At 36.6% G+C, this 24947-nt stretch overlaps 1 protein-coding gene across 4 annotated transcripts in view; it reads left to right on the forward strand.

Moving 5' to 3' along the window:
* The first annotated feature begins 2549 nt into the window (after nt 1–2549).
* Nucleotides 2550–24947, forward strand: part of LOC142351205 (essential MCU regulator, mitochondrial-like) — a 33841-nt gene continuing 11443 nt past the window's right edge. For 2 of the 4 annotated variants that reach the window (XM_075403328.1, XM_075403329.1), the window contains exon 1: nt 2550–2982. The gene's annotated coding sequence lies outside the window, so the exon portion shown is untranslated. The remainder of the gene's footprint in view (nt 2983–24947) is intronic. The other 2 variants (XM_075403330.1, XM_075403331.1) reach the window with 1 other exon arrangement.

Genomic DNA, 24947 nt, shown 5'->3' on the forward strand with positions numbered 1-24947 from the left:
TGCTTTTCGGTTATTCAGCATAATTTTTGGACAGAATGATTTCTTCACAGTTGATTAGAAAAATTTTGTTCAATAAGTTGAAAAACTTTACAAGATTGGAAGTAACGTGATGAGGATTTATCTTGTATAATTTTCTATTACGCCGAATGTCTGTTTTGTGCGGTCCTTCAAGTTAAATGCTTAACTTGAAACAAACTATAAGTTTTTGCCGATATATTGCAACTCGCACGAAACTATCAAGTTCTTTTATGAAAAATGTCTCATCTACAGCATTAAGTAGTGGCTTTATTATTGTATGGCAGTCGGTAATTGATTAACGAATTTATTCACTATTCCCGTCATGATACTTTAAAACCAAATATGTTACGCGCTTTTTATAATTCCGTTCAATAATTCAATAAATCACTAGCTGTTGACTAAATCAAACTCCTTGATTCACCTTCCCGTGTCATGCAAGATCTTGATAACTCTTGCAAAACTTGAAACATCATGCCAAGACCTTGACAGACAAATAATTGTTGGAACACTTTGATAAAATCTTCATAAGATCTAATCAAGATAAATCAAGCAATTTTCTTGGCGTAACTTGATTATATTTTGATGATTCTTGAAACATAGCAAATTTTGTTTGTAAGCAACCTAGAGTGAGGTGGTGGAACAGGAAATCCAGACAGAAATTGGCAATGACCAGACAATGCAGAAAAAAAATTACCTATGACTCGAAGTATTGAAAATTAGCGCGATCAACACGTTTATTTCTCGACTTTGTAATGATATGCAACTAAGACTTGTCAACGCGACAATTCGATGTAACGCAAATTTATTTCGAAAAACGCGCTCATGATCTCACAAGAAAAAAAACATAGTCATAGGCTCAAGTCTGGCATAATGCCACAAAGTCGAAACATAAACGAGATCTGTGCAGTTAAAATATCTTTTTACGAACGTCGAAAAAATGTGCTATGTGACTCAAACATGACTGAATCCCAATTGTGGAAACTTCTAGTAGTCAGTAAAACACTGTTGGATGAATTGGAAGACCAACAGGCTTTGTCAACTACTCCACAACAAACTTTAAGTCCCATTTCGAGAAATGTAAATTTTATTATACCGGAAAAAACTGCTTATTTTTTAGTTAATAAACTAACGGGAACAATATTTCCCGACATTTTTGATAATTCCTGATAGCCAATACTAATTCTTGGTAATTGTTGCTTAATCTTGTAATTTCCTGCTACATTTTGTTTTTGGGTGCTTTTGAATTTTTAATACTTGTTATATCTTGCCATGTCATGGTTAATCTTTCTTGGAAATCTTGCCAAGATCTTGTTTCTTGACAGCCATGCAAAGAAGTTGCAAGCTCGTACATATCTTGACGTTTTCTTGTTAGGTACCATGGCAAGATCTTGGCAAGATTTACCAAGATTTAATATGTTTTTTATCAAGATATACCAAGTTTCAGTTCACTCGGATCTATATAAATTGTAATAGAATGAAAAATATCTGACTATGCTGAATATCTTATTATCAAAAGTAAAAATACGCGTTACTTTATTCACTTGTCTATTGTCTATTTAACGCAAAGAAAACGAAAATCCATCAAAAATGTTAATTAAACTCTCAATTATCCCGTGCATGAGGTGATTACCAAATTTCTCCCTTGTAACGAGTTTTGACCGACACACACACGCACACACACACGCACGCACGCAGACACACACACACACACACACACACACACACACAATGTGAGCCACGTGTACGTAACACACACACTTGATGTGAATCACCATAGCGCTGAGTGGAATCAAATGGGGCATAAATTCTGCATAACATTTCAAAACTTGCAAAATATCAAATTGTTGACATACTTATTCTTTTCCTTTAAAAAGTATGTTTGGAGACCCTAGTTGCAATTAGGACAGGTTTCACACCTTAACATGATAGGAAAATTGAATCAAGATCAAGATCATGCAAGTCTTCCGTTTCCTTCTAAAACCTTATTTTGTATAATTGTTGTCAAAATGCATTGACGCAATGGAAAACATTGGAACGTCAATTTTATTCCTCACTCTTGTTGTTTCGAACTCACATAAAATGCAGAGACGGACTGCTAACTAGCTATTGAGATATTCTCAGTCTATCTATCTTCTGAAACACTTCTTAAAAATATATAATACCCGATCAAAGCGCTATGTAATTTGAGATAAAATGCCGTCCCTTTGTTTTCTCTCTGATCGACCAATATCAGTTTCATTCCCTTTTTCCTGTAATTTACTTCAAAATGATTGGGGCTGAGGTGTTGATATTTTAACTTAATTTTATTACCTAGTATCAAGTGTTTCAGCCTTTGTGACGTTTTACATATATCGTTTTGTCAAATTTTGAACCCACAGTTACTCGAATTCAAACACTTTCTTATTTGCACGCTCGAAATTTCAGTTGACATAAAACTGAAGTCAGCTAATATCAAATTACTGAAACAAATCAAAACTGGGCTATGAGCAAATCCAAGTCTTTCTTTGTGTAAAGTTTGCGCTTAAAGCACTTATTGTAAAACACACATTCAAACTTAGCAGGTCTACGATTTATGCGTTTTGATTGCGGCTGTATTTGACCGTCGCAAAGCAAAAGCAATTGAATTCGAGAATTTGAATAACTATTTCAGTTTCAAAAGCTTCGGGGGATAAAATTTTGCAGGGTCTTACACTTTTGCGAAGCTTTTCATTTCGTTACAGACACACTTAATACTTACTAGACTGTTAAATGAATATTTGGATTTTATTCGTTATTTGAGTGTCTGAAATTATGGCTTGAGGCTTAAAATAGCGATAAAATTTACAATTCTTAGACTTACAAGAAGTATTCATGAAAATTCTGCGCAGTTTGTGTTGTTTTCTTACTTCAAGCGACTTCAAACTTTTTATTTGAGTTTGTTCTTATATACATTATATTCAAATTACGAGACTTTTTACTGTTCAAGTTATACCTAGCAGAAATAGACTAATAATTTACCGTTCCTGATTAGAGAACTACATTTTGTAATTTTTTCAACGGCGCATTTGTCATTTTACATTGTTAAGATGAAGATACAGCTAAAACAGCTAAGTACAATTCAGAAATCAATTTGCATTAAGCTTTTCAAGTTGCAACTTCCAACAATTTGAAGACGTCATTAGACTACTTAAAATTCAAATTGAAATCTGAGATAGGTTGAGAACGCTTCCAAGCAAAAAAAGCAAAAAATTCACATCTCTAGAAATTGCGCACTTATTACTCCATTTTCCTTTTCATTTCTTTTTCCCCTACAATGACAAATTTAAATCTCCATTAAATTTTCTACTCGTAATTTTACACATCTCACACATTGTCGCAACTTTATCTTTAGTTTTTTTAAACGCCTTGTACTTATTCTTTAAACTGCAATTAAAAATTAAATTTGTTGCGAGACAATTATACAAATAACTTTCCATGTACAGAAGGAACTGAAAAAAAATACATAAAAACGATATATTACTACTCCAATTTGGAAAACGGATTTTCTATGTTGATTTTTTCTATTTCGTATTAATTTCTCAATTCTCGTTTTACGCAAATTCAAATACCATCAGTTGTGAGGTCAATCGTGTCAATTGTTGGCCGCAAGGAAACTGTTGCCCCCAAAAAAGAGCTTAGTTGGTAATCGGGGTCATTTAAGTAAACCCCCCCAAAATTCTTAAATCTTATTGGGCGAAATGTGCTAAGAACAGGTTAAAAAAATAAGGGTTGATAATGATGTAAATCCGTTATTACAATCGTCTCAAAAGGCTTCTACCATAAATAAAATGGCTATTAGCCCACAAAATTTATATCGCTAAAATTTGCTATTGGTAGATTTTTTATCCAAGTTAATTAAAATAAAATAACTCCCTGTAAAAACAGCGGAAGATTAAAATCATATCAAAACTATTATTGAATACCCGGACTTTGGTCGCAGTGGGTTTCAGTGCTGTACAATTGATTTTCAATTGTAACCATTACTGTACCAGACAAATAGCAGTATAAATACTCTTGCCAGTCTGCCCAGAGTCGATTAAGAAACATCCCAGTCTGTTTTTTTTCTTCGCAGCATCATTTACATTATTGGTTAACACTGCACAGAATGTCTCAGATCAGACTGTACATACGAAGAACTAACAGACTGTACATAGCAAATTTTGAAAATTTCGAATGACTGATATCATGCATGAAATTTTCAACGTGTCGATACCCGGAGCTGCATTCTAGCTGAACTTCTGCGAACTACACTACAATTAACTGACACATCGACTTCCACCGACTTCCGCCGACCTCCGCCGACTTCCGACATCCGCCGACTTCCACCGACCTCCGCCGACTACCACCGACTTCCGACATCCGCCGACTTCCACCGACCTCCGCCGACTTCCACCGACTTCCGACCTCCGCCGACTTCCACCGACCTCCGCCGACTTCCACCGACTTCCGACCTCCGCCGACTTCCACCGACCTCCGCCGACTTCCACCGACTTCCGACCTCCGCCGACTTCCACCGACCTCCGCCGACTTCCGACCTCCGCCGACCTCCACCGACTTCCGACCTCCACTGACCTCCGCCGTTTCTACCTGATTGATGTGAATGCACCAGTGTATTTATGTTAACCTTTTTTCCTGTGTTTGAATAGTAGACTCCATGGTCTTCATATGTTGTGTATTTCAGATTTGATTGAGACTTGTAATTGATATTTGTGTTTGTTGAACTGACTTTGATTTGATTGAATTGTGTATCAAGAAGATGGAACAGGTTGTTATTACGGTTGAGTTACACGAGTCGATTATGAAATGCAGGCAGGAACTTATGTTTGTAGTTGCGGATCCGAAAGAGAAGTCGTGCCATGGAATTCTAACAGTAGGGAATGTGTTCGATATCGATAACGAACGAATGGATCTTGTACGCAATTTGCGGAAAAAACGGGCACCTGCGAGTAGTGTAGTGGTGGTGAATGAACGCAAGGGGAGGCGATTTGAATGCGGGTTTTGTGAGTATGAATCACGTGCGCAGTATATCACTGCAAGGCACGTTGCCCGCGTTCACCAAAAAAGCATCAGGCCTACGGAATGTGATCTTTGCCCATTCAAAACTATCTATTCTGCCAATTTAAAGAGACATCATCAGGGGGTTCATAATTCTGTTAATTTGAGATTGAGGTGTGAGTCGGGGTCAAAGTCGTCGGGATCAAAGTCGGGGTCAAAGTCTTCGGGATCAAAGTCGGGGTCAAAGTCTTCGGGATCAAAGTCGGGGTCAACAAGCGTAAAGTCATCTACAAAATCATCATCATCTTCAGTTGTTCACTTGAATTAGTTGTTGACGGTACTTGTTTTTTACTTCTTTGTTTTACTTTATTTTGTTTACTGGATTACGTGGTTACTTTCGTTTTAATCGCCATTAACCGTTGCTTATTCTAATTGCTCATAAATCTTGCTCTTAATGATCTTCTCTTATTCTCTTATTCTAATGTTGTTCTAATTTGCTTATCATTTATCGCATTTGGATCGGGATCTTGAAAAAATTTCTTGTACTAAGTTCTTCGAGACTCTGAAATCTGGCTTTTTTCGGACTGAAAACTAAATGGAAAAAATCGCTTAGCATAGATTCTTATTCTGTCGGCTTTGCAGTATTCTTATGTTGCAGTATTCAGACTTTGCAGTATTCAGGCATTCAATTAAAATTGACTTAATTGAGCTTATCCAGGGTGGTAACGATTGCCCATGTCTTGTGCTTTTTGCTGCAATTTGTTCAATTGTTCGCTTATTCACTTATTCTCTTATTCTAATGTTGTTCTAATTTGCTTATCATTTATCGCATTTGGATCGGGATCGACCATATTTAACAGGGAGGAACTGTTCCATTTAATCATGTTATATACGTTATCAAAATTTAGTGCTCATAACGTACTCCCTCACTCGTGTTAATTATACCATAAGGGGGGGATGTTATACACGTGATCAAAATTTAGTGCTCATAACGTACTCCCTCACTCGTGTTAGTTATACCATAAGGGGGGAAAGGTAGTGCGGGGGGGGTATAACGGGAAACCCACCGTAAGCTAACAAAAACAAAGATTAATATAATTTGAATGATAGAATTGGATATTCAAGTTTAAGTAAAAATGAAACAGTTCCAACAGGGTTCAGAAGCAATATTACTGTCGTCAAAAGAAGAGAGTAACGATTTAAACAGCAAACCTAGTCAGTCAATATGATTCTCACAGCTGCTAGTCAAACTGGAAAGCCCAAGTTTTCTTTTTTCGAAGATTTCGCCCTTGCCGGAGCTGCTGCTATAATCTCAAAGACAGCTGCTGCTCCCATCGAAAGAGTCAAATTGCTTTTACAGAACCAAGATGAGATGATCAAAGCTGGAAGTTATTGATTGTGTCTTATGTGTCTTATGAAGATTGTGTCAATAATCTTCAATTCTTACGTTTCTTTTACCGATTCAAACTTGCGTTCGCGTTGAGATAGTTTGTATGTGTTTAATCAATAAACTGAATCGAATACACACACGTTTTGTGGTACTGACGACTGGTTAGTGGTAATAACTTACATGGTTATAACAACTTCACGATTGAGCCTTGCAAACGTGCGTATTTATAACCGCGTCTGATATATAACTAGTTTCCGTTTAATTAATTGATCGACCCGCTAAAAATTTGTTCTGTCTTATGAAGTTATTGAAGTTATTGATTGTGTCTGGAAGTTATTGATTCCGTTATTGATTGTATTAGATACTTTCCAACGCAAACTCTTAATTTTGCGATTTAAGCTCTCTTCAAACCCAACAAAAAAGATCCTTACGTAGTCAACTTCAGTAAGAACATTGCTAGCGGTGCCTTCGGCTTGTACGATACACTGAAGAGAACGCCAACTTGGGAGAACTTCTTGGGAGAGAACGCCAACTTATTGCTGTCTTCTGCTTGGGATACGGTGTGACGGTGACTGCAGACCCATAGATACCCCATAGATACCATTAGACGACATCTGGACAATGATGATGATGACATCTGGACAAGCTGTCAAGTATAAGCGATCAATTGACTGTGCGATGCAGTTTATGAAGAATGAAGGATTCATGTCCATGATGAAGGGAGCCGGAGCTATCATTTTGAGGGGAGTGGCTGGAGCTCGTGTATTGGCTGGTTTTGATCAATTCAATGAGTCTGAAGAAAATGAGCTGAAAGTCGTTAGCCGGAGCGAGCGATCTCATCGTAGCACAATTATCAATAGAATTAACTGAGCCATTACTATGTACATGAGTGGTGTTAATGAGTGGTGCTAATGAGTGGTGTTAATTGTTGTACCTCAATCTGTAATTCAATCTTCCGGAATTGAATTTATTCTTCCGGTAGTCATTCAGTCTTCTAATTCTCCCAACCCCCCCCCCAACAATTCTTTGGGGGGAAACTATCTGTTTGTTAAATATGGAATCTCTGTCTGCACCGTTTAATGTCTCTGATGTGATCGTCAGCTACGAAATGAAAATAATGTTGTTCATAGCGGTCAAAAAAAGACTAATTACCTTTAAGCTAATTTTATTTCAGATATTGTCTTGAATCAGCCTGTGCGCTAGAAATACTCAACGCAGTTATTCAAAAATGTCACAAGAGTCAAAAAGAGTACGAATCGTTCAACAAATTCCAGCTACACGAGAAAGTAATAATACGGCACCAAACGAGTATGTCAGTTCAAGTCCAGCAAATAGTACTTATCAGTCTGCAGTCGTAACAAATTCTGGTAGTTATCAGTTCGAAGGACGAGCAATTTCTAGTAGTTATCATTTTGATGGTGGAGCAACTTCTACGAGTTATCAGCCAGTACATTTATACGAAGAAAATGGCAATGCTCGGGAAGACAATTTAGGCAATGCTCGGGAAGACGCAGCCAATGTTAGTTTTTATTTAATTTTGTTACGTTTTAGTATTTACTAATATATATATATATATATATATATATATATATATATTTTATATATATATATATATATATATATATATATATATATATATATATATGTGTGTGTGTCTTTATATTTAGAAACGGTTCTGATTTGTTGCCATTTGTTGGGTCGTTATAAAGCTATAAAACAACTGGGCTTGAAATGGTCCTTTTTTTGTGAAATATTAAATGTCCAGACTTTCGTGCGTTCACCATGCGGAAAAAAAATTCCTGCTATAGTTTTATAAATAATTTGGTTTTACAAATAACATTAATTTCCTGTTGACGCTTGCTCCACTGTCCGCTGAGTGAAGGCCGACCGTTCATTTTCTTATTAACAGCCGCAAAGCGATTGCTGAGGCTATTATTGGGTTTTTTTTATTTCGTCATCGCGATTTTGTTACGACCATATGACGTCACAACCACTTCAAATTTGCTTTTTGTTCATTAGTTCATGCAATTTCAACTGAAGTGCGTGTGTGACGTCATTTTTTGATCTTAGTGGAGCTAGTTTTTTTGCTCATTCGCGTGATTAAGTTTCTGGTCACACTTGATTTACCTCACTCGCAAAAATGACTTCCTCACTTTGAAATTGACTGTTACTTACTTTAATTTAGAGATAAGGTCAAATGGGTGTGTGTCACACTAAATGAAGGTTATTTGAGAGCAGCTAATATAAGCAGCAATAACTTATACAGGTTTTTATCAAAATATAACATATCAGCCTTCAATGAAAAGACAATTTTTTTGGTCTGTTTTTTTTGAGACTACAGATCTACAAATTCATTGCGGCTAATTTCTTTTATCACTATACATTTTTTTATTATCACTACCATTATTAATGTAGTTTTGCTATTTTCTAAATGATTTTTTAGTCGCAAGAAGGTAGACCACAAAGAAGTAATCGGGGACTTGGTGCGAACGATAGAAAACTAGCAGCAGAAGCTTTAGAGATCATCAAGCAGCAACTCCAAAACTAGTTTTGGTTGGTGTACTTCGAAGATCAAAAATGCAGCGTAGTTTGGTCACGATGTGATTCTATTTGCATGGAGATACGAGAGCGTCGCTACATAAAAGTGAGAGTTTCTTTGAACCAAAATTTACTTAAATGAATTTTTCTAAAGAAACGTTTTTCTAGCGGGATGATTAGGTGAACATAAAATCGATAAAAAAAATCCTAAAACCAAGTCGTATGTGTGGACGCCATTAGTTCTTGCAGTTGGACATGAGAAATTTTGTTATGAGCACATGAGAGACGCGTGCGTTCAAATAAAAGACGCTGAAGGAAATACGAGCTTTCAGCCTCTAATGAACGTGCCGGTAGATCCAGACTTAACTGTTTACGAAGATATTGACCAAATCTTGATCAGTCAAAACGTTGGGCCACAAGGTGCCCGACGGAAGTTGGAGTTAGCTCAAAAGAGTGGCAACGAAAACGTCGCTCCCAACGGAGAAGAGGTCAATGATGCTGAGCAGAGTCCTCATTGTCAACCTTTGTGTTGCTGGATCCTCAAGACGTTTCAAAAACCCTAAGTGAGATTCAAGAGAATGAAGAACCGGATTGCAGCGTGACAGCAAAAACTCAGGTTTAATTTGATTGTATTTCAAGTTGAATTTTTTTTTCATAGAAACCTTCTTGTTTTAAGAAAAATTGTGAAGCCGAGTCGGTTGATCCTGCTGCGCCGAAGTTAGTTTCGTCGACTCCCGAAAACTGCAAAAAAGTCAAAAAGGGCCAAAACAAAAAACGCTGGCGAGGCAACGGAATTAAAGCAACCAAAAATTGATCGTGAGGCGTCAGATTCAATAAAGGCGGCAGCGGACAAAATCATGAAGGCCGCGCAGTTGATCATCAATTGCATGAGTGAATTACGACCGGAACTTAAGGCGATTTCCAATCGCAATTACCGAGAAATTCAGATCTCAACGAATGCTGTTAAGCAATTGGTTAGTACGAAATTTATCTCATTATGATGTTGGCTGGTTTTATGATTTTACTTGCGTGCTGTTGAGATTATTTTGCTTTTTTTTATTAGCTTAGACATGAAAGTTTGGTATTGATTTCTTTAGACGGCGGAGGTCTCAAAACTGGGTGTCCTGCTTCCAAAAGCTAAAAACTTTCCGGAGAGTGATAATCCATTGCTTCCCATAACAACTGGACCAGGAACAGGGAAAGACCTGGCACTAGTAGGTGGTTCAACACCACAACTCATTGGCAGAAATGCTTGCAAACTTCTGTGAACAACAGAAGAGATTAAACTCCACATGCTGTCCCCTAAGGAAAAACAGAGGCAGGGGGCAGTCACTCGAACTGACTTCTCGCCAGTTAGGAAGGAGCTTTTCAAAGGTTTGCGTACCGTGAGCACAAGAAAGTTTCTGTAATTCAGTAGACTAAGTTGGTGAATAATTGTTCCGAACACTAATCTGCATTCCATTAGTCTGGAACTTTTATCTTTTTACTATTTACTTTTTATCTTTTATATTACTTTTTCGATGACTTTTTTGGGATTTAGATCTGTTCCGGTTGAAATTTGATAACAAGTGGGTCCACATGTACGAGCTGGCCAAGGTGAGCGTAAACAATAGGGCGAACGAAATCAAATCAATCGAACGTCGTAGTGGTGATCAGGGTGGCAATATTGGAACATCTGACACTTGTGACGGTGATAGCGGAAATTATTTAGATAACAATGCAGCGACAACTGTAAGCACCTACTACGATGGAGACCGTAGCAATGAGCATGAGCAATTAGCGTATCAATAAGAAATCCAAAAGGATCAGAGAATTTAAAGTAAACTGATACGAAACGAAAAATCCCTCTTCCTCTTGTTTTTGATTTTGCTTTTATTATTTGAATCGCTAGAGATAATGATGAAGTATCAGTCGTTTAGTTGGCTTTTTTGTGTTCACCAAATTACTACCCCCTACTTTGTTCATTCCAGTGTTTCCTCTCTCTGAGATTTCAAAATGTTGCTTCAGGTGCCTTGTATTTAAAGGCGGTAAAGTTAAAAATTTTGAGCTAGTTATGTTGCGGTTATAAGTTCGACTTAAACGTTGTGTACTATTTGTCTGTTCGGAAAGTTTTCTTAATTTAATTGGTTTTGTTTTTGTTTTCATTCAACTGAGTCCCAAAGGCAATCTTCGTCATTTTTAACTAAAAACTCTTTGATGGTTTCCGTTTTTTTTGAAATTATGGTTTAAAAAATTTGAAACTCGACATTACCATTTCTCCTGTTTTTTTAGACGTAATGCTGCCAAAAAAAGTAGAATGGTCGGTTTTGGCGCAATGCGATTTGTTTGCTGTTCAAAGATTGGTTGAAACGCCAGACCGGCCCGCGATGAAGACCATTGAACCTATGCTGGAAACAATTTTTGAGCGGAAATTAAAGAAAGAAGCCAAGTGGAAAAACACGTATGATGCTATTACTAGGTCTTACAAAGAACTCTCTCCCAATTTTGAAATCCAGCATGATCGTTTTGGTGGTTATCGGCTCATATACAAAGGGAAAACTATTTTAAGAACCCCAGCTGTTATGAGGAGAAATCCTGTGGGTTTTGTTGCCGCGATACCTGATGGAGTCGTTACTGATCTATCCGTAATGTCTTCCTAACGTACCGGAGAGCAACTGCTTTTGCTGAGTAAGGTTTGTGAGTTCTGACTGTACTCCAAATTGTGAGTAAGATTTCACAAGTGATTCTGGCATAGTTCAATTGAAAGTGAAACGACGCATGAGCCCTGGTGACGAGTTGTTCGTAAAATACGGCCCCAAATTCTTCGAATTCAACAGTTGTCTCTGCAGGACTTGCGAAACCTCAAAAACTGATAACTTATTATTCGAAGTTACCTTTGATTTGCTGCTTGGTGACCTAATAACTGATCTTGCTGACGAAGAACTCTTGAGTTTAAGATCTGAAACTGTGGAAAGTCCTGTTTACATTACTGAAGAGCCTGTACTTAAGAAAAGAAGGATCAGGGGACGTGAATTGATCGAATTATTTAACGCTGTTACAAGTAGTCCTCTAAGTACAGAAAATTCACCCAAAATCGCTTCTGATGAGTCATCTATGTCATGTGCTGACACCGAATCTGTCCAAGAGTCTGAAGATGAGTCTCCAACAAGTAGTTATGTTTTAACAGATTCTGACTGTGATGTAGGCAGCGAAAAGTTTTCTCCTTCAATCAAGGGGATATTTCCCGTATCAAACATTGTTTACCCCTCTTTAGAAAAATCTGGTGGAGCCGGGGAGGATTTGGAAGTGCCTCCGGATATGCCCGATCTATCAGACTCCGAGACTTCTTTTTCCCATTGTATTGAAGAAACATCGAGTTCGGCAACAGAAAAACTGTTTGACGGTAGCGAACTAACAGCTGAAGAAGCTGCTATCTTGACTGATTTATTGTGTTCTCGGTTTAATCTCTCGGATGTGTGTGCTTCTTCTGTTCACAGTTTGATAAAAGCTTTTCTTCCATCTGATAATTGTTTTTCTTCTGGTTACTCTCATATTAAGAAAATCAAACAGAATTTTCAAGAGCAGATACGCTGCTTTCGCAAAAAAGAGCGCTATTCTTTTTGTGTACTTAACTTCAGATTTCAATTGCGCTTTTTGGTTCAGAAAAATTTGCAAGCCATTTTCAAACATTAAGTAAATCGACAAAGGGAGCCAAACTCAGATTTCAACTCCAATGTCTTTCCTTTTGTGAAAAAAGACAACAACGGTGCAAGCAAAATCAGTTTAGTTTTTTTCTCTGACGGAGTCAGCATCAAAAAATCAACCATGAGGAAAGAATTGTGGCCCATTTGGGATCAAATTGCCGATTTGCCCCCTCGTCTTAGGATGTCCCAGAAAAATATTGTTCTGGCAGCGCTATTCGTTGGTGGAGGTCAACCCGATTGGTTTGAAATTGTTCCGTTTTTGAAGGGAGAACTGCTATCTTCTGTAGAGGTTTATGACAGCGTTGATAATTGTACTATCAGTGTATCCTTTAAAGTTCGGCTGTTAGTATCTGATCTTGGCGCGAAAAGCCATATTCTCAATATGTTCAAGTTCAATGGCTATTACGGATGCCATTATTGCACTGTGCCCGGAAAAACGATAGGAAAAACCCATTCCTATTATCCATCGGACCAGTGTGGTGATGTACGGGAACAATCAGTAAATAATAACTTCATAAAATTAACCGAAGTTTTTGAAGCTGATACGCTCTATAATGTTGTTGGTGATAAAGGTAGAAGTGCTTTTTCCTCAATAAATGATGGCCTTCCACTTACCGCGCCAATTGATTATATGCACTGTGTGTTATTCGGTGTTTTCCCTGAGCTTCTGCGGTTTTGCTTTAAAGAACTGAACACTGAAGAAAAAATCAAAATTAACATTGTTGTTTCTAACATGTGCTGCCCTAGAGAAATGGTCGCGTTTTCAAGAAAGATTAGGTCTCTTGACGATATGCCTCAGTTCAAAGCGAACGAACACTTCAATTGGTTTTTTTATATAAGTCCTATTGTATTTATGAACAGACTTCCCTCTTTTTTGTTCTCGCATCTTTCGAAATTGGTTTTTGGTATCCGTCTGCTGTTAGAATCCAGCTGCGAAGCTACAACTAGAATTTCAGAAAAGCTTCTCAATGAGTTTTGCGAGGAAATTGTATCAGTTCAAATGGGAAATGAGAAAATTGAAACTATCAATGTACATTGTCTGAGACATTTTGCAGACCAGGTCAGGAGATTTGGGCCTCTCTGCTAAAACTCTGCTATGAGTTTTGAGGCCGCCAACAGATTACTTTCGCAGCATTATAGTGGATCGCATTCAGAAGCTGAAATCATATGTAGACGATTTTTACAGCGTCAAAAATTAGCTCAAAAAGAAGTTTTTAACCCAAAATTGAAAACCCTTTTTGACAAATTTGTTGGATGCTCAAACGTCGCTGATGAAGGTTATGACAATGAGTTCCGTGAGACAGAAGCGGTCAAAGAAGGACGAAAACAATACCCTGATGGGAAATTTTTCAATCGGGTGACAATAAAAAATGTTTACTTTGATTGCGAACCTTACAGAAGATCCAGGCTGGGAAATTGCTATGTTTACTTCTTCGATGAAAATGAAGAAAAATTTGGCCAAATAGAGTATTTTGTAAAATTTCCCGATCGTCCTTTCCCTGACAAACTAATGGCCAGCGTTAGAAGTTTTGATGTTGTTGAAAAACTTGAACTCTTTAAAGGCGTCTTCTACTCAGTTTCTGAAGGCACAAATAAAAAACTCGTTCCAGTAACTTCGCTCCGTAAAGTATTTCACTTTAAGGATTTTTCATTACGAAAACCACATCAATTGAACAGAAGTTTTATGGTTAAATTGTGTTCAATTTCTGAGCATTCCTAATATCTGTTCCAGTTCTTTTTGTAATTACTTTCATAGTATTTAATTCCTTCCTAACAGCCGCATCAAGTTACTGAACTTGCTATGCAATCAATTTAATGAGTTCATTTCCGAGTTTTTTAAAGTTTATGTCGCCCCTCTGAGAAATTTATGTTTTCGTTGGAAAACTAATAATAAAAAAGGCATCAAGTCACTGGACTTGCTTTGCATTTTTTTAATTCCAGTTCTTTTCGTAAATACTTTCATAGTATTTAATTCCTTCCTAACAGCCGCATCAAGTTACTGAACTTGCTATGAAATCAATTTAATGAGTTCATTTCCGAGTTTTCAAAAATTCATGTTGCGCCTCTGAGAAATTTTTGTTTTCGTTGGAAAACTAATAATAAAAAAGGTATCAAGTCACTAGACTTGCTTTGCATTTTTTTAATTCCAGTTATTTTTGTAATTACTTTCATAGTATTTAATTCCTTCCTAACAGCCGCATCAAGTTACTGAACTTGCTATGCAATCAAGTTAATGAGTTCATTTCCGAGTTTTCAAAAGTTTATGTCGCGCCTCCGACAAAATTTTTGTTTTCGTTGGAAAACTAATAATAAAAAAGGCATCAAGTCACTGGACTTGCTTTGCATTTTTTTTAATTCCAGTTCTTTTCGTAATTACTTTCATAGTATTTAATTCCTTCCTAACAGCCGCATCAAGTTACTGAACTTGCTATGCAATCAATTTAATGAGTTCATTTCCGAGTTTTCAAAAATTTATGTCGCGCCTCTGAGAAATTTTTGTTTTCGTTGGAAAAGTAATAATAAAAAAGGCATCAAGTCACTGGACTTGCTTTGCATTTTTTTAGTTCCAGTTCTTTTTGTAATTACTTTCATAGTATTTAATTCGTTTCTAACAGCCGCATCAAGTTACTGAACTTGCTATGCAATCAATTTAATGAGTTCATTTCCGAATTTTCAAAAGTTTATGTCGCGCCTATGAAAAAATTTTTGTTTTCGTTGGAAAACTAATAATAAAAAAGGCATCAAGTCACTGGACTTGCTTTGCATTTTTTTAATTCCAGTTCTTTTCGTAATTACTTTCATAGTATTTAATTCCTTCCTAACAGCCGCATCAAGTTACTGAACTTGCTATGCACTCAATTTATTGAGTTCATTTCCGAGTTTTCAAAAATTTATGTCGCGCCTCTGAGAAATTTTTGTTTTCGTTGGAAAACTAATAATAAAAAAGGCATGAAGTCACTGGACTTGCTTTGCATTTTTTTAATTCCAGTTCTTTTTGCAATTACTTTCATAGTATTTAATTCCTTCCTAACAGCCGCATCAAGTTACTGAAATTGCTATGCAATCAATTTAATGAGTTCATTTCCGAGTTTTCGAAAATTTATGTCGCGCCTCTGAGAAATTTTTGTTTTCGTTGGAAAACTAATAATAAAAAAGGCATCAAGTCACTGGACTTGCTCTGCATTTTTTTAATTCCAGTTCTTTTCGTAATTACTTTCATAGTAATTAATTCCTTCCTAACAGCCGCATCAAGTTACTGAACTTGCTATGCAATCAATTTAATGAGTTCATTTCCGAGTTTTCAAAAATTTATGTCGCGCCTCTGAGAAATTTTTGTTTTCGTTGGAAAACTAATTATAAAAAAGGCATCAAGTCACTGGACTTGCTTTGCATTTTTTTAATTCCAGTTATTTTTGTAATTACTTTCATAGTATTTAATTCCTTCCTAACAGCCGCATCAAGTTACTGAACTTGCTATGCAATCAATTTAATGAGTTCATTTCTGAGTTTTCAAAAATTTATGTCGCGCCTCTGTGAAATTTTTGTTTTCGTTGGAAAACTAATAATAAAAAAGGCATCAAATCACTGGACTTGCTTTGCATTTTTTTAATTCCAGTTCTTTTCGTAATTACTTTCATAGTATTTAAATCCTTCCTAACAGCCGCATCAAGTTACTGAACTTGCTATGCAATCAATTTAATGAGTTCATTTCCGAGTTTTCAAAAATTTATGTCAGGCCTCTGAGAAATTTTTGTTTTCGTTGGAAAACTAATAATAAAAAAGGCATCAAGTCACTGGAATTGCTTTGCATTTTTTTAATTCCAGTTCTTTTTGTAATTACTTTCATAGTATTTAATTCCTTCCTAACAGCCGCATCAAGTTACTGAACTTGCTATGCAATCAATTTTATATTCATTTCCGAATTTTCAAAAATTTATGTCGCGCCGATAACAAAATTTTTGTTTTCGTTGGAAAACTAATAATAAAAAAGGCATCAAGTCAATGGACTAGCTTTGCATTTTTTTAATTCCAGTTCTTTTCGTAATTACTTTCATAGTATTTAATTCCTTCCTAACAGCCGCATCAAGTTACTGAGCTTGCTATGCAATCAATTTAATGAGTTTATTTCCGAGTTTTCAAAAATGTATGTCGCGCCGCTGAGAAATTTTTGTTTTCGTTGGAAACTAATAAAAAAAAGGCCTCAAGTCACTGGACTTGCTTTGCATTTTTTTAATTCCAGTTCTTTTCGTAATTACTTTCATAGTATTTAATTCCTTCCTAACAGCCGCATCAAGTTACTGAACTTGCTATGCAATCAATTTAATGAGTTCATTTCTGAGTGTTCAAAAATTTATGTCGCGCCTATGAGAAATTAATGTTTTCATTTAAAAACTAAGAAAAAAGGCATCAAGTCACTGGTCTTGCTTTGCATTTTTTTAATTCCAGTTCTTTTCGTAGTTACTTTCATAGTATTTAATTCCTTCCTAACAGACGCATCAAGTTACTGAACTTGCTATGCAATCATTTTAATAAGTTCAATTCCGAATTTTCAAAAGTTTATGTCGCATCCCTGAGAAATTTTTGTTTTCGTTGGAAACTAATAAAAAAAAGGCCTCAAGTCACTGGACTTGCTTTGCATTTTTTTAATTCCAGTTCTTTTCGTAATTACTTTCATAGTATTTAATTCCTTCCTAACAGCCGCATCAAGTTACTGAACTTGCTATGCAATCAATTTAATGAGTTCATTTCTGAGTGTTCAAAAATTTATGTCGCGCCTATGAGAAATTAATGTTTTCATTTAAAAACTAAGAAAAAAGGCATCAAGTCACTGGTCTTGCTTTGCATTTTTTTAATTCCAGTTCTTTTCGTAGTTACTTTCATAGTATTTAATTCCTTCCTAACAGACGCATCAAGTTACTGAACTTGCTATGCAATCATTTTAATAAGTTCAATTCCGAATTTTCAAAAGTTTATGTCGCATCCCTGAGAAATTTTTGTTTTCGTTGGAAACTAATAAAAAAAAGGCCTCAAGTCACTGGACTTGCTTTGCATTTTTTTAATTCCAGTTCTTTTCGTAATTACTTTCATAGTATTTAATTCCTTCCTAACAGACGCATCAAGTTACTGAACTTGCTATGCAATCATTTTAATGAGTTCAATTCCGAATTTTCAAAAGTTTATGTCGCGCCCCTGACTAATTTTTGTTTTCGTTGGAAAACTAATAACAAAAGGCATCGAGTCACTGGACTTGCTCTGCATTTTTTTATTTCCAGTTCTTTTCGTAATTACTTTCATAGTAATTAATTCCTTCCTAACAGCCGCATCAAGTTACTGAACTTGCTATGCAATCATTTTAATAAGTTCAATTCCGAATTTTCAAAAGTTTATGTCGCATCCCTGAGAAATTTTTGTTTTCGTTGGAAAACTAATAATAAAAAAGGCATCAAGTCACTGGAATTGCTTTGCATTTTTTTAATTCCAGTTCTTTTTGTAATTACTTTCATAGTATTTAATTCCTTCCTAACAGCCGCATCAAGTTACTGAACTTGCTATGCAATCAATTTTATATTCATTTCCGAATTTTCAAAAATTTATGTCGCGCCGATAACAAAATTTTTGTTTTCGTTGGAAAACTAATAATAAAAAAGGCATCAAGTCAATGGACTTGCTTTGCATTTTTTTAATTCCAGTTCTTTTCGTAATTACTTTCATAGTATTTAATTCCTTCCTAACAGCCGCATCAAGTTACTGAGCTTGCTATGCAATCAATTTAATGAGTTTATTTCCGAGTTTTCAAAAATGTATGTCGCGCCGCTGAGAAATTTTTGTTTTCGTTGGAAACTAATAAAAAAAAGGCCTCAAGTCACTGGACTTGCTTTGCATTTTTTTAATTCCAGTTCTTTTCGTAATTACTTTCATAGTATTTAATTCCTTCCTAACAGCCGCATCAAGTTACTGAACTTGCTATGCAATCAATTTAATGAGTTCATTTCTGAGTGTTCAAAAATTTATGTCGCGCCTATGAGAAATTAATGTTTTCATTTAAAAACTAAGAAAAAAGGCATCAAGTCACTGGTCTTGCTTTGCATTTTTTTAATTCCAGTTCTTTTCGTAGTTACTTTCATAGTATTTAATTCCTTCCTAACAGACGCATCAAGTTACTGAACTTGCTATGCAATCATTTTAATAAGTTCAATTCCGAATTTTCAAAAGTTTATGTCGCATCCCTGAGAAATTTTTGTTTTCGTTGGAAACTAATAAAAAAAAGGCCTCAAGTCACTGGACTTGCTTTGCATTTTTTTAATTCCAGTTCTTTTCGTAATTACTTTCATAGTATTTAATTCCTTCCTAACAGACGCATCAAGTTACTGAACTTGCTATGCAATCATTTTAATGAGTTCAATTCCGAATTTTCAAAAGTTTATGTCGCGCCCCTGACTAATTTTTGTTTTCGTTGGAAAACTAATAACAAAAGGCATCGAGTCACTGGACTTGCTTTGCTTTTTTTAAATTCCAGTTCTTTTCGTAGTTAGTACCATCGTAGTTAAATCCTTCCTAGCAGCTGCATCAAGTTACTGAACTTGCTATGCATTTTTTTAATTCCAGTTCTTTTTGTAATTACTTTCATAGTATTTAATTCCTTCCTGAAAGCCGCATCAGGTTACTGAACTTGCTATGCAATCATTTTAATGAGTTCAATTCCGAATTTTCAAAAGTTTATGTCGCGCCCCTGACTAATTTTTGTTTTCGTTGGAAAATTAATAACAAAAGGCATCGAGTCACTGGACTTGCTTTGCTTTTTTTAATTCCAGTTCTTTTCGTAGTTAGTCTCATAGTATTTAATTCCTTCCTAACAGCCGCATCAAGTTACTGAACTTGCTATGCAATCATTTTAATGAGTTCAATTCTGAATTTTCAAAAGTTTATGTCGCGCCCCTGACTAATTTTTGTTTTCGTTGGAAAACTAATAACAAAAGCCATCGAGTCACTGGACTTGCTTTGCTTTTTATAATTCCAGTTCTTTTCGTAGTTTGTCTCATAGTAGTTAATTCCTTCCTAACAGCCGCATCAAGTTACTGAACTTGCTATGCAATCATTTTAATGAGTTCAATTCCGAATTTTCAAAAGTTTATGTCACGCCCCTGACTAATTTTTGTTTTCGTTGGAAAACTAATAACAAAAGGCATCGAGTCACTGGACTTGCTTTGCTTTTTTAATTCCAGTTCGTTTCGTATTTAGTCTCATAGTAGTTAATTCCTTCCTAACAGCTGCATCAAGTTAATGAACTTATTATGCATTTTTTTTAATTCCAGTTCATTTTGTAATTACTTTCATAGTATTTAATTCCTTCCCAACAGCCGCATCAGGTTACTGAACTTGCTATGCAATCATTTTAATGAGTTCAATTCCGAATTTCAAAAGTTTATGTCGCGCCCCTGGCTAATTTTTGTTTTCGTTGGAAAACTAATAACAAAAGGCATCGAGTCCCTGGACTTGCTTTGCTTTTTTTTAATTCCAGTTCTTTTCGTAGTTAGTCTCATAGTATTTAATTCCTTCCCAACAGCCGCATCAAGTTACTGAACTTGCTATGCAATCATTTTAATGAGTTCAATTCCGAATTTTCGAAAGTTTATGTCGCGCCCCTGACTGATTTTTGTTTTCGTTGGAAAACTAATAACAAAAGCCATCGAGTCACTGGACTTGCTTTGCTTTTTTTAATTCCAGTTCTTTTCGTAGTTATTCTCATAGTAGTTAATTCCTTCCTAACAGCCGCATCAAGTTACTGAACTTGCTATGCAATCATTTTAATGAGTTCCATTCCGAATTTTCAAAAGTTTATATCGCGCCCCTGACTAATTTTTGTTTTCGTTGGAAAACTAAAAACAAAAGGCATCGAGTCACTGGACTTGCTTTGTTTTTTTTTTTAATTCCAGTTCTTTTCGTAGTTAGTCTCATAGTATTTAATTCCTTCCTAACAGCCGCATCAAGTTACTGAACTTGCTATGCAATCATTTTAATGAGTTCAATTCCGAATTTTCGAAAGTTTATGTCGCGCCCCTGACTGATTTTTGTTTTCGTTGGAAAACTAATAACAAAAGCCATCGAGTCACTGGACTTGCTTTGCTTTTTTTAATTCCAGTTCTTTTCGTAGTTAGTCTCATAGTAGTTAATTCCTTCCTAACAGCCGCATCAAGTTACTGAACTTGCTATGCAATCATTTTAATGAGTTCCATTCCGAATTTTCAAAAGTTTATGTCGCGCCCCTGACTAATTTTTGTTTTCGTTGGAAAACTAAAAACAAAAGGCATCGAGTCACTGGACTTGCTTTGCTTTTTTTTTTAATTCCAGTTCTTTTCGTAGTTAGTCTCATAGTAGTTAATTTCTTCCTAACAGCCGCATCAAGTTACTGAACTTGCTATGCAATCATTTTAATAAGTTCAATTCCGAATTTTCAAAAGTTTATGTCGCATCCCTGACTAATTTTTGTTTTCGTTGGAAAACTAATAACAAAAGGCATCGAGTCACTGGACTTGCTTTGCAATTTTTTAATTCCAGTTCTTTTCGTAGTTAGTCTCATAGTAGTTAATTCCTTCCTAACAGCTGCATCAAGTTACTGAACTTGCTATGCAATCAATTTGATAAGTTCATTTCCGAATTTTCAAAAATATATGTCGCGCCTCTGACAAATTATTGTTTTCGTTTGAAAACTAATAATAAAGGCATCAAGTCACTGGACTTGCTTTGCATTTTTTTTAATTCCAGTTCTTTTTGTAGTTACTTTCATAGTAGTTAATTCCTTCCTAACAGCCGCATCAAGTTACTGAACTTGCTATGCAATCAATTTAATGAGTTCATTTCCGAATTTTCAAAAATATATGTCGCGCCTCTGACAAATTATTGTTTTTGTTTAAAAACTAATAATAAAAAAGGCATCAAGTCACTGGGCTTGGTTTGCCTATTTCAAATAAAGGGCTATACTTTCGGATTTTTCTCTTGATAGATACTTAGCTGCGCCATTTTGCATCAAGTTACTGAACTTGTTGTGCAAATCAACAGAGCTTTTGCTTCAGCTGCTTCAACAGATTTCTGCTATTGTGGTGCTCCTAACATGTTTTTCTTTTTTTTGAAAGACTCAATGAAAAAAGGCATCAAGTCACTGGACTTGCTTTGCATTTTTTTAATTCCAGTTCTTTTCGTAAATACTTTCATAGTATTTAATTCCTTCCTAACAGCCGCATCAAGTTACTGAACTTGCTATGAAATCAATTTAATGAGTTCATTTCCGAGTTTTCAAAAATTCATGTTGCGCCTCTGAGAAATTTTTGTTTTCGTTGGAAAACTAATAATAAAAAAGGTATCAAGTCACTAGACTTGCTTTGCATTTTTTTAATTCCAATTCTTTTCGTAATTACTTTCATAGTAGTTAATTTCTTCGTAACATCCTAGGTCACTGAATCAGTACTGAATCGCCGACTTACTAACGGAATATACTGATTCAGTACTGAAAGTCTATGATACTCGGGTCCGGGCTAATAATTGACCATTGGAACAAAACGTTTGGACAAGACCATTTAGAGTAAAATTTAAGGTATTTTTTAAAGTAGTGAGGCCTTAACTTTTCAGGTAAAGTTCAGGTAAAGTTAGTCTTAGCTAAGGTGAGTTAAGGAAAGGCAAATCTACATTATTGTGTTTTTGCATGTTTGTGTGTGTGTGTGTGTGTGTGAAGGAGAGAGAGGGAGAGAGAATATATGTGTGTGTATTTGTGATGTGTGTGGTGTGTGTGTTTGTGTGGATGTGTGTGTGTGTTGATGTGTGTATGTGTGTGCGTGTGTGTGTATGTGTGCTGCTGTTTGTGTTTTTGCATGTGTGTGTTTGTGTTTGTGTGTGTGTTTGTGTGGATGTGTGTGTGTGTGTTTGTGTGTGCGTGTGTGTATGTGTCCGTCTGTTTGTGTTTTTGCACGTTTGTGTGTGTGTGTGTGTGAAGGAGAGAGAGAATATGTGGGTATGTGTGATGTGAGTGTGGTGTGTGTGTATGTGTGGATGTTTGTGCGTGTGTGTGTATGTGTGCGTTTGTTTGTGTTTTTGCATGTTTGTGTGTGTGTGTGTTTGTGTGGATATGTGTTTGTGTGGATGTGTGTGTGTTGATGTGTGTATGTGTCTGCGTGTGTGTGTATGTGTGCGTCTGTTTGTGTTTTTGAATGTGTGTGTTTGTGTGTGTGTGTGTGTGTGTGTGGAGGAGAGAAAGAGAAAGAGAGAATCAAAGAGCCAGAGAGAGAGAGAGAGAGAGAGAGAGCCAGAGGCCGAGAGATAGATAGAGAGAGAGAGAGAGAGAGAGAGAGAGAGAGATAATTCTTCTCATCTGTTCTTCGTTTTGCCCTCATGCCCCTCCCCCCCCACACACACACACATGCACAGACACGCACACACACACATATACACACAAACACACCCACACACACACACACACACAACAACACCCACCCACACACAAGCATACGCAAGCACGCACACAACCCCCCAAACACACACAAACACACACACGCACGCACACACACACATACACACACACCACGCACAACACAACACTCACACACCACACACACACACACACACACACACACACACACACACACACACACACACCAAACACCACACACACAACACATACACCACACACTTCCACACACACCACACACACACTAAGACATCCCATACACCACACCCACACCACACACACACACTTTACACACCACACAAATACCACAAACCACACACACACCGCACACGCACACACTCCACACACTACAGACATCACACACAACACACTCACACTACACACACACTACACTTACACCACACTCTCCACACACACACCACACACACTAAAGACATCCCATACACCACACCCACATCACACACACAATTTACACACCACACACATACCACAAACCACACACACACCGCACACGCACACACTAAAGACATCTCACACACCACACTCACACTACACACACACTACACTTACACCACACTCTCCACACACACGCACGCACACACGCATCCACCCACACACACACAATTACACAAACACACACACGCACGGACACTCACACAAACTCGCACGCACGAAAAAACACACACGCACGCACACACACACGCACACACACACACCTATTCACTTATGTAATAAAACTGCTATTTGTTTATTTACGGGATTGGGGCAGATCATGAGACCTACCTTTTGTTTTCCACGTAAAAAAGCGTTAGTATAATTGGTTTTTCCTTACGTTTGGTTTCAGAAAGTGAAAATCCAAGAAAACGAACATACCGAAATTTTCTTACGTCTTAAACCGAACGTACCAAATCTAAGATACCGAACATACGAAAGTTTTTTTTATCGTTTTTTTTTCGACAGATCACGATCTTAGTAACTGGAGATTCAAATCTACGCGATGCCAAACCATATCTCGAACAAGACGAGCGGTTGCAACAATTCCGGTAAAGTTGCTTAATTTCTGGGATGAAAAATGTTTTTTAGCTGAAAAGTATTGTTTTTTCTAGCCCTTTCTATGACGGAGAAGGTGGTCGCCGTTGCGAGCATTTAATGTCCCTCGCAAAAAAAGCCAGAACATATAGTCATGTCTTGGTTATTGTTGGGGACAATGATGCCAAAACGAAATCAATCCACTATATTTGCAATAAATACAAGGAATTTCGAGATGCCATATGGCCAACCGAGGTTATGTTTGCCGTTCATATGCGCCGAAAAGATTTGCCAGCAGAATTGGTTTCGAAAAATAATATGTTCTTACGAAACAAACTAGGTCATCAGCTAAAGGGAACTCGTATCATTAAAAGGGAAGATTTTTGGGACTGTCACTTTGATAGATTTGGAGAGGGCTATCGCCATTTTGCGGCGTTGATACTTTCTGTTCTCAAAGATTTTTGTGCTACTGAATGACCATAATATTCCATGTGACTTCATAATATTCATGTGACTTCATAAAATTCCATAATATTCATGTGACTTCATAATATTCCATAATATTCACGTGACTGACGTGATTGATCAATTTACATTTCCATTTACGTTGTTTTAATCTAACAGTTTATAAAATTTCAGTTTATAACAGTTTATAACATTTCCATTTAACACTTTATAACATTTGCGAGTTCATAGGAACATTTCTGAGTTCAATCCCCGCCCCCGCTGTTGCCCCCCCCCCCCCTCGCTGTTGCCCCCCCCCCCACTGTTGCCCCCCCCCCCCACTGTTGCCGACGTTATTCGGTTGTGTTTACACTTA

Source organism: Convolutriloba macropyga, chromosome 12 (genome assembly GCF_964194025.1).
Source record: "Convolutriloba macropyga chromosome 12, txConMacr16.3, whole genome shotgun sequence".
Lineage (NCBI taxonomy): Eukaryota > Metazoa > Xenacoelomorpha > Acoela > Convolutidae > Convolutriloba > Convolutriloba macropyga.